The sequence below is a fragment of the Macaca nemestrina genome, chromosome X (genome assembly GCF_043159975.1).
Source record: "Macaca nemestrina isolate mMacNem1 chromosome X, mMacNem.hap1, whole genome shotgun sequence".
NCBI classification, from domain to species: Eukaryota; Metazoa; Chordata; class Mammalia; order Primates; family Cercopithecidae; genus Macaca; species Macaca nemestrina.
The window spans coordinates 40,897,699-40,910,331 of record NC_092145.1 but is presented as its reverse complement, the minus strand read 5'-3'; the positions used below and the strand labels follow the sequence as shown (position 1 = coordinate 40,910,331).

The window sequence follows — 12,633 nt, the reverse complement described above, 5'->3', positions numbered from 1 at the left end:
TTTTGCTTCGGTCCAGCTACTTCCGACTGGCGGGGAGCCAATCTCCACTTTTCCCACCCCAGTCCTCGGCACAAGGCCGCGAAACCTCGGCCGCGACCCGAGACCACCACCCCCGCTCGCCCCTTCGTTCCCTGTTAGGAGAGATCTGTTCCTTTCCCCATTCTCGGTGGGATAATCTCCATTACTCAGTTTGGTTTTGGTGCCTCTGAGGTGTCTTGGCCAAGGCGGCCCCGTTCACCCTTCTCTACGCTGCCGCCCGAACACCGCAGGCACCTGCCGGGTGGCGCCTGGGAGCCTGTGAAAAAGAGCTCTGCCTGACCGGTTGGAGCTCGGCATCCCAGCAGTTGCCAAAAGAGAGCCTTTGTGGTTCACCTCTTGCTGCCTCGACCTTGCGTTGACAGCCCCCTCCCCCACAACGACTGGGCAACCGACTGGCTGTGGGCCCAAGGCCTTGTGCCAGAGAGATACGTTCACCCCCTTGAAAACCCGTAAGAGCTGCCCTCAAGATGTCTTTCTAATGAGGCCTGTGGGGTCAAGAAAGGAACTAAACTGTGCCTTCCTGGGGCTCGAAGACTGAGAGCTTTCCTTTCTCCTTTGGGGTTAGGGAAAGGATGGGGAGACAAGGATGGGGAAGTGGGCCTTACAACAGGGTTGTGGCCTTTGAGCACTCACCAAATGTTTGACCCTGCGAGTGCCTCAGTTGCTACTGTTGGAAGAATGGGCAAGAGTCGGAGCAGAGACCCTTGAAGGGAGTTTCAAAGCTTGATGAAATTTGCAAGATTGGGAATGCTGTTTGTTGAAATGAAATGTACAGGGGTGTGTGTGTGGGGGGGTGTGTTTGGGGAGGGGTATGCTGTGAGTCTTTGAGGGTACATTCTTGAGAAAGCCTTCCCTCTCACTCCATCCGGTTCCATGGTTGATCATGGTTCCCCCTACGCTCTAGGCCTTGTGAATCAGGTTAATCACCACCCCCACCCCCACCCCCACCTCCACCATGGGGTCTCGCGCCCCCTGCCAGCAGGTTCCAGATGCACTAAGAGACCGGTCCAAACAGGCCCGGGGGCAACGTAATGCTGAGCACTGATTGGCTGCTCTTGGCTCCTCCCCTCATCCCCCGTTTGGCCCAAGAGCGCGGTGCAGATTCACCCGCGCGAGGTAGGCGCTCTGGTGCTCGCCGAGGACGCTTCCTTCCTCAGGCGCACCGATCTTTCCGATACTGCCTTTGGAGCGGCTAGATTGCTAGCCTTGGCTGCTCCATTGGCCTGCCTTACCCCTTACCTGCTGATTGCATATGAACTCTTCTCTCTTTCTGTACATCGTTGTCGTCGGAGTCGTCGAGATCGTCGTGGCGCTCGTGTGATGGCCTTCGTCCGTTTAGAGTAGTGTAGTTAGTTAGGGGCCAACGAAGAAGAAAGAAGACGCGATTAGTGCAGAGATGCTGGAGGTGGTCAGTTACTAAGCTAGAGTAAGATAGTGGAGCGAAAAGAGCCAAACCTAGCCGGGGGGCGCACGGTCGCCCAAAGGAGGTCGACTCGCCGGCGCTTCCCATCGCGCCGAGCTCCCTCCGTTCCTCTCCCTCCGCTGAGGCGCGAGGTTGCGGCGCACAGCGCAGCGCAGCGCACCGACTGCCGCGGGCTCCGCTGGGCGATTGCAGCCGAGTCCGTTTCTCGTCTAGCTGCCGCCGCGGCGACCGCTGCCTCGTCTTCCTCCCGGACGCTAGTGGTAAGTTGGAGCCCCGGGCGGCATTGCTAGCCGAGACCCTAACGATTTAGGCGGGGGATGGGGTGGGGAGCGGGGACAGGTCCCGGATGGCTGCAGCCTGCAGGACCGCACTGGCCCTGGCAGAGGTTGGGGGGAGGGACTCTGAACGCGCAAATCGCGTGGAGACTGAGTCTCTGGAAGAAGAGAGGAGCTTAGGTTCCACGGAAGGAGCATAGAAGTCTCTAAGGGGATTGGGAGCGGGGGCTCGAGATGAAGGCGCTGGGTGGAGGCGGGGGTCTAGAGAACCTGGCGCGGGGGAAGCCGAGACAGAAACGGAAGGCGAGGGTGGGGTCTCAAGAAGTGAGGAGTGGGAGGAGAGAAAGGAGGGAAACTGAACGCAATGTCGCTGAGGGTCGGGCTGCGGAAGGTGCAACTGAGTTGGAGGACCGACTACAGTTTTAAGAAATTCGACAGCAGGCAAGTGGGAGGGGGCGCAAGGTTTGGGACAGTGTGTACAGAGGGGGAACCAAGGATCCTTTGTTATGTTCTCATTGAAAACCGACCCTAATTTTTCGGCGGGTCTCAGTGAACATCCGTAACTCTGGGGAGATACACACTGCGGATCTGTGTCTTGGTCTAACAGTTGTTAGCTGAATTTGAACTGCGCTGCTGATGGTCACGTAAGCTTAAGAGGAGGGGATAAAGGCATCCAGCCAACCTTTTTTTTTAAAAAAAAATTTATTATCTTATTTAAGTCATTTGGTTACAGTTTTATATTTTGAAAAGGATTGCGAAAAAGTCTCCAGCGCTGCCTCTTATTCCTGTCCCTTTACTCAATTTTACCTGACAAGCAGGCTTTACAGCGTACCTCGGAATTGCTAAACACGAGAACAGGTTGCTGTTCCTGATGTCACATAAAGTTCGTCATTGCAAAACGTGTCTGTGTGTCTGTTTCTTTTCTGCGCCATGCCCTTTGCCTTTTGCTTCCTGCTGGGTAGTATGCGACTTGAGGTGACAAACACTTGCATTGTGTTTGAGAACCCTGTATTTTAAGCGACAGAGCTCCCCAACTCAAAATTCAGCGAGTGACATTCGCAGTTAAAGGATTTGGTCTGGAATCACTGCCAGTACCACGCAGCTTCTTCATTAATATTTACCAGTGTAAGTCCCGTCCAAGGAAGCCTCTGATTGCTGAACCACTAAGTGCATATGCCCCTTACCACATACCTTTTAGGCAGGCTAACCGAGGGACACTCACATATGGTTGAGCTAAGATGATTGTGGGGGTGGTGAGGAAATGCTGCGCACTGAGTAACCTCTGAGCTCCCCAGTTTGCAGACAGTTGCGACCTCACATACACAGTAATGGAAAAAGATATCTGGGTTCCAGAGTTTAATTTTTTCATGAAGAAGTTTACGTATACATCAGCCATTCTGACAATCAAAATACGAGTGCAATAGAAACAAGGTGTTACTGTGTAGTTGGCTACATATGTGTAGACAATGACAAAGACCAACTGACATGCCCCACAAAAAAATGATATCTACCGTGATCGTTGCATCTCTTTTGCAGTACTGAAATCATACTGAAGATTGTCTTTTCTGAAGAGTATAATCTCCTTAGCACCTGATTGTTTGGGAATTATCTATAATGCCCCCCCATTCCACCCCACAGGTGCGGGGAAATAAATACTGTTGTCCACATTTTGGGGAGGTAGGTTATAGAATATTTATTTATATTTTTCATTCCCTAAATAAATTCTCCTGATCCTCCTGGGGAGGGAAGAAAATATTTGTTTCATCAACATGATTTCTTTCCTAATAGCGTCTATCATCTACAGCAACAAGCCCAACGCAAGTCCTGAAATTCGGAAGGTGGATAAGGCTTGTTGATTGCAATGTCAAGGTAGGATTTGGGGTGCTTTAGCAAAAATGACTGTGTTTGCCTATCTGCATTATCTAGAGAGGGTTATTAACCCTTTCTATGCTTTCTTGAGGGGTTTATCTCCATCTAGAGGTGTCATGGATGACAGTGATGACTTTTTCAGATAACGTAACAGGCTTTTGTGCAGTATGAATTCATCAGAAAGGTGAGAACCGATATTTCTGGGAACCTTCTGGATACCAGACGTGGATCCAGGACCATTACATATAATATATATATATATATGTATATAATATTATTTCATATAGTCTTCATAGCAAGTCTATGAATGATGAAGATATTATCCTACATTTTATTGGTGCCATTAGATTTTTTCCCCTCAATTTCTCAAGGAATTCTGGAAGTTAATTTAAGGCAAGAGAATAAGAAATATTTATTTGTGCTGCCAAGGCTACTTAGGAAGAGCAATAAAAGTAAAATATAAAAAGCCTAACATTCTAATGGATTAGTCCAACATTATAATTGAGTCAAGCCTCAATAATTTTACTGTTCCATGTATTTCCTTCAAGGAAATGTCATCCCTCTCCAGCTAAGAGAAACACAAAAATTTAAAACAAAATTTTGGGAAGAGATTATCAATAACCAACATTAAATATCCTCAGTATTCTTGTTAAATTGTTCAAGGCCTGAGATTAAAGGAGGCTGCAGTTTGCTGAGCTTGCTGAAAGATAATTAATTCCCAGGTTTTAATGGCTCCTGAAACTCCAGACTATTTGGCCAGTATTATTAAAGAGCATCTTACCACCTCTCTTTCATAGCAATGGAATACCTCACAAAAGGATGATGTACGTGTACTGAGATTATTTTAGTAAAGCATCTGATACAGCTTAGTATTGTCTAGTGGAAGAACTGCTAAATTATGTTCCTCTAGCTGCTTGGGTAGCCATGAGCAAACTAGGAAAACTTCATCATAAATTGAAGTTAATAATATATTATTGTGATATTTTATGTCAGTATCACATATAACCCCACCTGATTGTTGTGAAGCAGATGGGTATAAGCACTTTGAAAATTTTAAATTATTGCACTAAGCAACATTTATTATTTATTTGTTAGCATTCTAGGCTACCTATGTCATTTCATCTACATATTGTACTGTTGAACCTCAAAAAGAATCACCAAATCACCAATCTCCAGCCTAATGTGTGCTCAAGTCATGGATCTCTCCAACACTGCCATTCTTCAAGACATTTTAAGAAGGCTTTTCCATATACTGAGAACATTGCTGCAAAACAGTCTAGTCATCTCCATTCTAGACAAATAACATTGAAAACAACCAAGTGGTTAAGTTGCATCATCATTTGGCTAGTCATTAGCAGATTCAATACTAATGTTCACCTTCAGCAACTCTTTGCCAATCACTTCTGACATTTTAATGCACAAATGACATAGTGAAAGCAGGATTTCAAATAAGATGTACATAAGATGGAATTTTAATTCTGTTTTTGTCTCCCTTTACCTGGCATCTCTACTTCAACCTCGCTATTCATTCCTCCTCTCAGCTGTGGCTAAGACAGTGTCATCTGCAGTTTCCTAAAATACTTGCTTATGACAGCATTGTACATATAGCTGGCATTTGATACAGTCATTCTTGTTAATTATGGTTAACCTTATGCACAGATAATCACTTACATGGTCTAATTTGAGAGGCACTAGAAAGGCCTTCTGGACCCTAAACTAGTATCCTTCCTGGTTTTCCATATAACTTGAAATTCTACATTCAAGAATTTCGCTCTTTCATCTTAGTCATTGTTTCCTTTAAATACAAGTACACCCTTGGGTAACATACTGTTATTATTACCTATTAAGAACTATGCATAAATGTATTGAAAGCCATTAGAAAGCCTTTAGAACTGCATTGTCCAGTGCAACAGCCGCCAGTCATATATGGGTATTTAAATTCAGGGTTGAATTAGCATTCATGGCAAGGCGTGGGGACGAGCCCAGTGTAAAAATAAATAGTGAAAATTGAACACCACTGAAACCAAAGACAATGTCAACTAATATCTAGACAAGGATAGCAATGAATGAATTGGCTGGGGTTTCCTTTACTTTTTCATAAAACATGATGTCTTCTTTAAACTCATCAGTAAACGCCTGTGAATAAATGTCACAGTGTTCAAATGTTTTGCAAGTGTATTTTAAATTTATATATCTCCCATTTGGTCTCAGGAATCAAGATTCACTGAATACTCTTCAATTATAGCTTCCTGTAATCAAAGTAGTAAGACTTGCCCAGTTAGCAAGTAATTATTCTTCAGAAGAGAGATATAAAAGATGATAACAATGGCCACTATTTATTGACATTTTCCATGCACTACACATTCTAAGAGGTTTACAGCTATATAATCACATAAGCCTCATGACTACCCCATGAGAAGGTACTATTATTATTCAGTTTGCAGTTAGGGAAACTGAGGCATACAAAGAGGTTAATCTGTTCAAACTGAATGAACAAAACAAAGCTTGAAACCAGGTGGTTTTATTCCAGAGGTCAAGCTGTTAAGCAACAAACTATTGCCTCCGTTTAGAAATTGGCCAATTTTTCTTTCATACTGTAACAACTAGTCTTTGAACAGAATAAATTTGCATGTAAATGTGAGCATATTAATGGACAATGTCCATTAATCCTCGATATGCTGTTTGGCAAAGCAATGTGATAGATGTGCAGCATTTCATTTAGAGATTCACCTACCAATAAAGAAGTAGAGCAAATGAGAAAGTACTGTTAATGCTGAGAGACTGGGGGACAAGAAGCTGAGTGAAGCTCGGGGGAGTTACAGAGATAATACAAAGACAGAAATGAAGTCAGGGAAATAATGCAATTGTATGTAGAGATGATTGGACAGGCAGATGTTATTACTGTGAGTTGGACCCACAGGTTTCTACTACATGTAACACCACAACAAAGGCCATTCATATTTGGTCATTTATATAATGCTGCCTACTTGAAATTCAAGCAGTAAAATAGAAGCTCTGAAGGTCTAAGACTGAGTTGAGAAGGATCATTAAAAATCATTTATCTCTTTCTGTGCTGATAGTGTCCCCGCAAACATGGTGAAAGTTTCTAAAACACCCAAGACTTTATTTAAGAAGTGTGGCTAGCACCAACTCCACAAAATGACACAGTACAAGAAGGGTAAAGATTCTCTGTATGCCCAGGGAAAGCAGCATTATGACAGGAAGCACAGTGAATATGGTGGGCAGACTAAGCCGATTTTTCAGAAAAAAGCTATAACTACAAAGAAGATTGCGCTAAGGTTTGAGTGCACTTAGTCCAACTGCAGATCTAAGAGAATGCTGCTATTAAAAGATGCAAGCATTTTGAACTGGGAAGAGATAAGAAGAGAAAGGTCCAAGTGATCCAGTTCTAAGTGTCATCTTTTGTTTTATTAAGAAGACAATAACATCCTGAGTTTGTGTTAAAAATTATTTATCACATATCCGGAAGGTTTCAAGTGTTGTCTGATCCCATTTGCCATGTATTTCTTTTTCACAGTAGAGTCAGGAAAAGTAATTTGATAACTATGACTTGAAAAATAGGTGCTATAAAAAGTAATTGCCAGTTTTTTACTTTACTTATCTGAGCCCAGGTAGAAAAACCATATCTGAGTACAATACTTAGACTACAGTTATTTCAGGGTAGAAAGACCATACTTCGAAAAATTCTAAGTATGATTAAAGTCTTTTTAAAAGTAGGTTTTTAAAAATTCAGTAACCAAACCAATTACTTCCATTTATTACTTCCATTTTAAATTGACAAAAAATGCGATCCGTGATTCAAAAATAATTTATTGCTAGAAAGATTGGAGAAGTCCATTACTGTGTTATGTAGCTTCCTCTCCCAAATGTATCTATATTCTGTCTGTTCTTCAGGGTCTGTTTCAAGCCCCACCTCTTGCAGGAAGCTTTTGTTGACTAGCCCACATATATGATAAGTGCCTTCCCCATAGTAGGTAATCAATTAACATATCTTGATTGGTTGTATTGTATTCCAATGGTTAAAGTAAAGGTGAAAGAAGATGAAGGAAGAGCTAAAATAGAATTTTTAGCGCATCTGCACAATAATATTCAAGAATTCAAGGCATCTAACAGAATAACAGTTTCCCCTGAAACGATTTCAGGTAATTTCTCTGAACATATTTAGGGCAATAAAAATATTATAAATCTTCTTAAATTAGTTTAGCTAAAGCTTAGCCCTATCACACTGTTTTATTTTCCATTTCACTGTGAAATACATCATTATATATACATATATTATAGAGAGACCATTTCATTGACCACATGCATGGTCATAGAATTCTCTTTTTATTAGCAAACTGAGTTCTGCATGCCTTTTGCGGTATGGGTTGATGGCTCAGAAAGAAGTGCAACTTTTCTTTTTAAAATAAATTCCTAAGTGCCTTTGCAGCAAATAAACTTGTAAATAAGAGCTTTATTTCCTTACTTTTTATAATGTCAAAGGAAATCAGACATTAGTATTAATGAATTGCTTTGGGTGATCATATCATGAATCTATTACTTTTTTTTAAAACCTTAGATTAAACGGTTAATTTAATGCTTTGTGGCTTGTAGGTAGATTGTTCTAGCATTTTTGGTTGGTCAGTGACTCCCAGAGGTCTAATAGCCCCATATCTTTTATTTTTAAATGTAATGTTAGTCTAAAATAGATTCAGAAAGAAGTTGATTACTTCATTCTTGAAGGAAGTAAAACAAGGAAGATCTGGTGTCTCTCCAACAAATATTTTTTGAACCCTCATTTTGAAAAAGCAGAAATGGGCTAGGCGCCGTGGCTCACGCCTGTAATCCCAGCACTTTGGGAGGCCGAGGCGGGCAGATCACAAGGTCAGGAGATCGAGACCACGGTGAAACCTCGTCTCTACTAAAAATACAAAAAATTAGCCGGGCGCGGTGGCGGGCGCCTGTAGTCCCAGCTACTCAGGAGGCTGAGGCAGGAGAATGGCGTGAACCCGGGAGGCGGAGCTTGCAGTGAGCCGAGATCGCGCCACCGCACTCCAGCCCAGGGGACAGAGCGAGACGCCTTCTCAAAAAAAAAAAAAAAAAAAAAAAAAGCAGAAATGAGGTAGTTTCTCAATAGATTTATTTAATCATGCCTCTATATCTATTTTTAAAATCACTATGTAAATGGAAAAGAACTTGTATAGTAGAATTATGAGCCCAAATGACTATTCATTGATATAATGACTTGCTCTCCAAAATGTTATTTAAGTTAACAAGGGCAGATTCTTTCGTTTGGAAGATTATTACCCACCTCCCATTGGGTAACTATTTGTGTCAAATTTTCCTGCTTCTACTGCCAAACCTCAGCCAATTTCCTAAATTTCATGTAAGTAAATCTATAAAATTCACTATCCATATGTATCTGCCAAATTAGTGAACTGTAAGATGAAGATGAATAAAGAAAAGCCTGTAAGAATTATGGAATTTCAGCAATGGCTTAGTTGAAATTCATGAAGGGAATTTCAGTTGAGGGCTTAATGTACATTTAACACTTCGTTGGACGCTAGTGAGGTGAAAAACATATTCTACAATACTTCCCTAAAGAAACAAATAAATACTGTTAGACAGTAAAGGCAATTCAATGTAATAATGTAGTTTTGCAGTTTATGGTATAGGCAACATTGATTTCTGTCTTTCCTACTCTCTCACTCAGGACGAATGAAGAAAAAACGGTCCAGTCACTTGCTTAACTTAGGCCTCAGTTTCCACAACTCCAGTGAGAGCCTTATACTAGGTAATCTTTCTGTAAGGATTCTTCAAACTAACCTCTTCGTTATAAACAGATACAGAGTACAGAAACCACTGAGGTTAAATTACTTACTTCCCTAAGGTTACAAATATAGAGTCACAAATTGTATAGTATTTAAAATGGGGAAGAGAATATGGAGAAAACTCCTACAAATTTTATTAGGTTGGTTCACAAGTAATTGTGGTTTTCACCATTGTGGTTTTCACCGTAATTACTTTTGCCCCAACCTAATTCAGAATTTAAGAGTGAAAAACATTTGAATGCTGAGAAGATAATACATTGTTATAAAGTAATTTGATTTTTTACCATAGATTTGTACTTACCTTGGGTAAGTGCTATTTTCAGAAGACAGCCGAATTTGCACAAACATAGTGGATATTCTGAGTCTCTTGATTGCGAATGAAGCAACAAGATCATATAAAAGTTTATTTGTTTCTGTTGTATAATACAGAATACATTTATCACAACACTTATAGTGTGAGAAATTATTAAAAAAAAAAAACACTCTATCCCTTCTCCCAGATTTCTTTAATTTCTCATGATAATTGAAATAATCCTTGTCCTTCCTACCTTGGATTCATTCGTGGATAACTTTTCTTAATGATTCCCCACTTCAGTCGATTAATAAAGCTTCAGAATTATTTCTGAAAAATGTTCAAATGTGCCACCTTTTAAATTCCATTGTGATTATAGACTCTCAGGGTTAGTACTTGAAAGCTCACTTCAAACAACTCCCTATCCCATGTTTGAACTCAGCACATCTCCCACTCTCATTGCAATGGCACCAAATAATGCTGCCCAACTCCTGGGCAGAGCATAGATAGGGCTAAAAGTTGCCAGCTACCAAAGTAGCTGCTGCATATCAGGATGAAACCAAGGGACTATAAGGTGGGTTATGAAGTGATGAGTTTCAGCTAACAGGGAACATTAGGAAATGACTGTGGACAAATCCTCACGCTTAATTCAGAGAAAGATGTACTGTTTGATTGGAGCGGGTGAGGAAGAAGAATATCATGCAGACTGTAAAGCCGAGAAGCAATGCTTAAAATGCAAATGTGTTATAATTTTGTGTATGCAGTGTAAAAAGACTACTGGTCATAATTTAAAAAATCATCTAGGTTACACTCACATATGTAAGAACACCAGAATTTCCATTTTAAATTTTAAGAAAATAGACATAATTGTTTGCACCTCTTACATGGCACTTAGCACATTGCATTACATTGTTTTTTCCTTAGATATGGAGTCTTGCTATGTTGCCAAAGCTGACCTTGAACTCCTGGGCTCAAGCGAGCCTACTGCCTCAGCCTCCTGAGTAGCTGAGACTGCAGGTGCATGCCACTGCACTTGGCTTCTATTGCATTTTATTTTTGTTATTTGGTTTTTAACTTATACTTTAGAGCCAGACTTGGTGTTAAAGGTTTTACATGCATCATGTCACTTTTAAATTTGAGTCTTATCTTTCCTACTGGATTAAAAATTCACATAGAACAAAGAATAATTTATTCATGTTTATACTCCTCAAGTACCGTTTGCATATATCATTACACATTGTGGCTTCTCTCAATATATATTTTCTGAATAATTAATATACAAAAAGACACAAGCACTGTGGCAAAGGTATTTATAGTGCAAATTTGGAGTTAAATGACCTAAGTTCTAGTCTTTTATTAGCCTCTATGTCCTCATCCGTTAAAAGAGAAAATCAGACTGGATGGTTACTGAGATCATTTCAAATGCTACAACTTTATGAAAATACCAACAGTTTCTAGTTCTGAAAATCCACTTCAAATAATAATACTCAGGTAGTTGATTTTATACCCCAGAAGATTAATAGTTGCGACTCTTCAACTACTTAAGAAATTATTATAAAATTTCAAGTCAATATTCACTTCGGGTCTCGAACTTGTCATTTTCCATTCACTCCAGTGTCCTATATTTGAAATGATTCTTAAAGATTTCTGAGTGATTGAAAACATGTCTTCTTTCTGCCTTTTATTATTTAAAGTAAATTTAAGATATCCTTGGCTATTAATAATAAACATTCATTTTAGGTGATTTATAATAAGTTAAACTGTGCAGCTACAAACTCTACCCAAAAGAAGTTATTTAACTATGTGATAGGACAGATAACACTCCCCTGCATTTTCAGAAACCATTAAGCTATATCTTATAGTTAATCTAATATATATAAAAAAACTTCCTTAGGATATAGAAATGTTACTAAAAATAATTATCATTTTTTTTTCACAATAGGGTTTCTAGAAGATTTCTAGGCATCTTGAATGGTGAATCATACCATAATAGATATTTTACTTCTGGGGAGAAGAGAGATGGGTGTAAGACAGTTTTCAATTTTAAAATGTTTAATAAATATATAGAAATTGGAAAAGAAGTAAAGGTTAAACGGATCAAAATGCTTTGGCAAAAGGCGTTTTGACATGAAAGCAATTCATAAATGTAAACAATTCCAGTTATTCATATTGTCAACCTTTGAACATAGATAATTCTTTTACTCATAGTAAAGAATATTGGAGATACTTGTGTTTTCTAGTTCAAAACTTTTCGTTATTTTAATTCCTATAGCTCTAAAGGCTTCAGAAAGAGAGATTACAAATAACATGTAGAGAACTCCAAATTTCTTGATCTTACTACAGATTCACTAATGCAGATACGTTTTTTTTTTTTTTGAGATTCATCCCAATATCTATTTTCCATTCTCTTTTAACTCTTTTTATATTTTCTATCATGTATTTTTAAAATTTTCTTCATTTCCTATTGTAGAATTTCTCAGCCTAGGAGCATTATATATATTCTCTTTCCTGTTTTTTTCTCCCTAATTTTTTATCTTATTTTCTAACAAAGGCAGCTGAAAGTGTTTAATAATACAGTCACAGAATATCCTTATTATTAATATATCTACTTTTACACCATAATACAAATTTTCTTTGTAGATATTTTAAAGATTGTATATATTTTCTCATATATCCCTTCATTTGATTTTCAACATAACTTCGAGTTAGTTAGGGCCATGGATTACACAAATGAGAAAACGAAGGGTAAGAAAGGTTAAATTACTTATGTAAAGTCACACAGTTAATTCTACAGCCAGATTCAAACAAACCCACGAGTTCTTATTCCATTCTTTTTATTTTTTTTTTTGAGATAGGGTCTCACTCTGTCACTCAGGTTGGAGTGCAGTCATGCGATCGTAGCTC

The 12,633-nt window shown here is 39.6% G+C and overlaps 1 protein-coding gene across 2 annotated transcripts in view; it reads left to right on the top strand.

The window, feature by feature from the left end:
- Positions 1-1,134: 1,134 nt before the first annotated feature.
- The window catches only part of LOC105490492 (5-hydroxytryptamine receptor 2C), a 295,545-nt gene continuing 284,046 nt past the window's right edge, over positions 1,135-12,633 (top strand). For both annotated transcript variants that reach the window (XM_011756208.2, XM_011756207.2), the window contains exon 1: positions 1,135-1,722. The gene's annotated coding sequence lies outside the window, so the exon portion shown is untranslated. The remainder of the gene's footprint in view (positions 1,723-12,633) is intronic.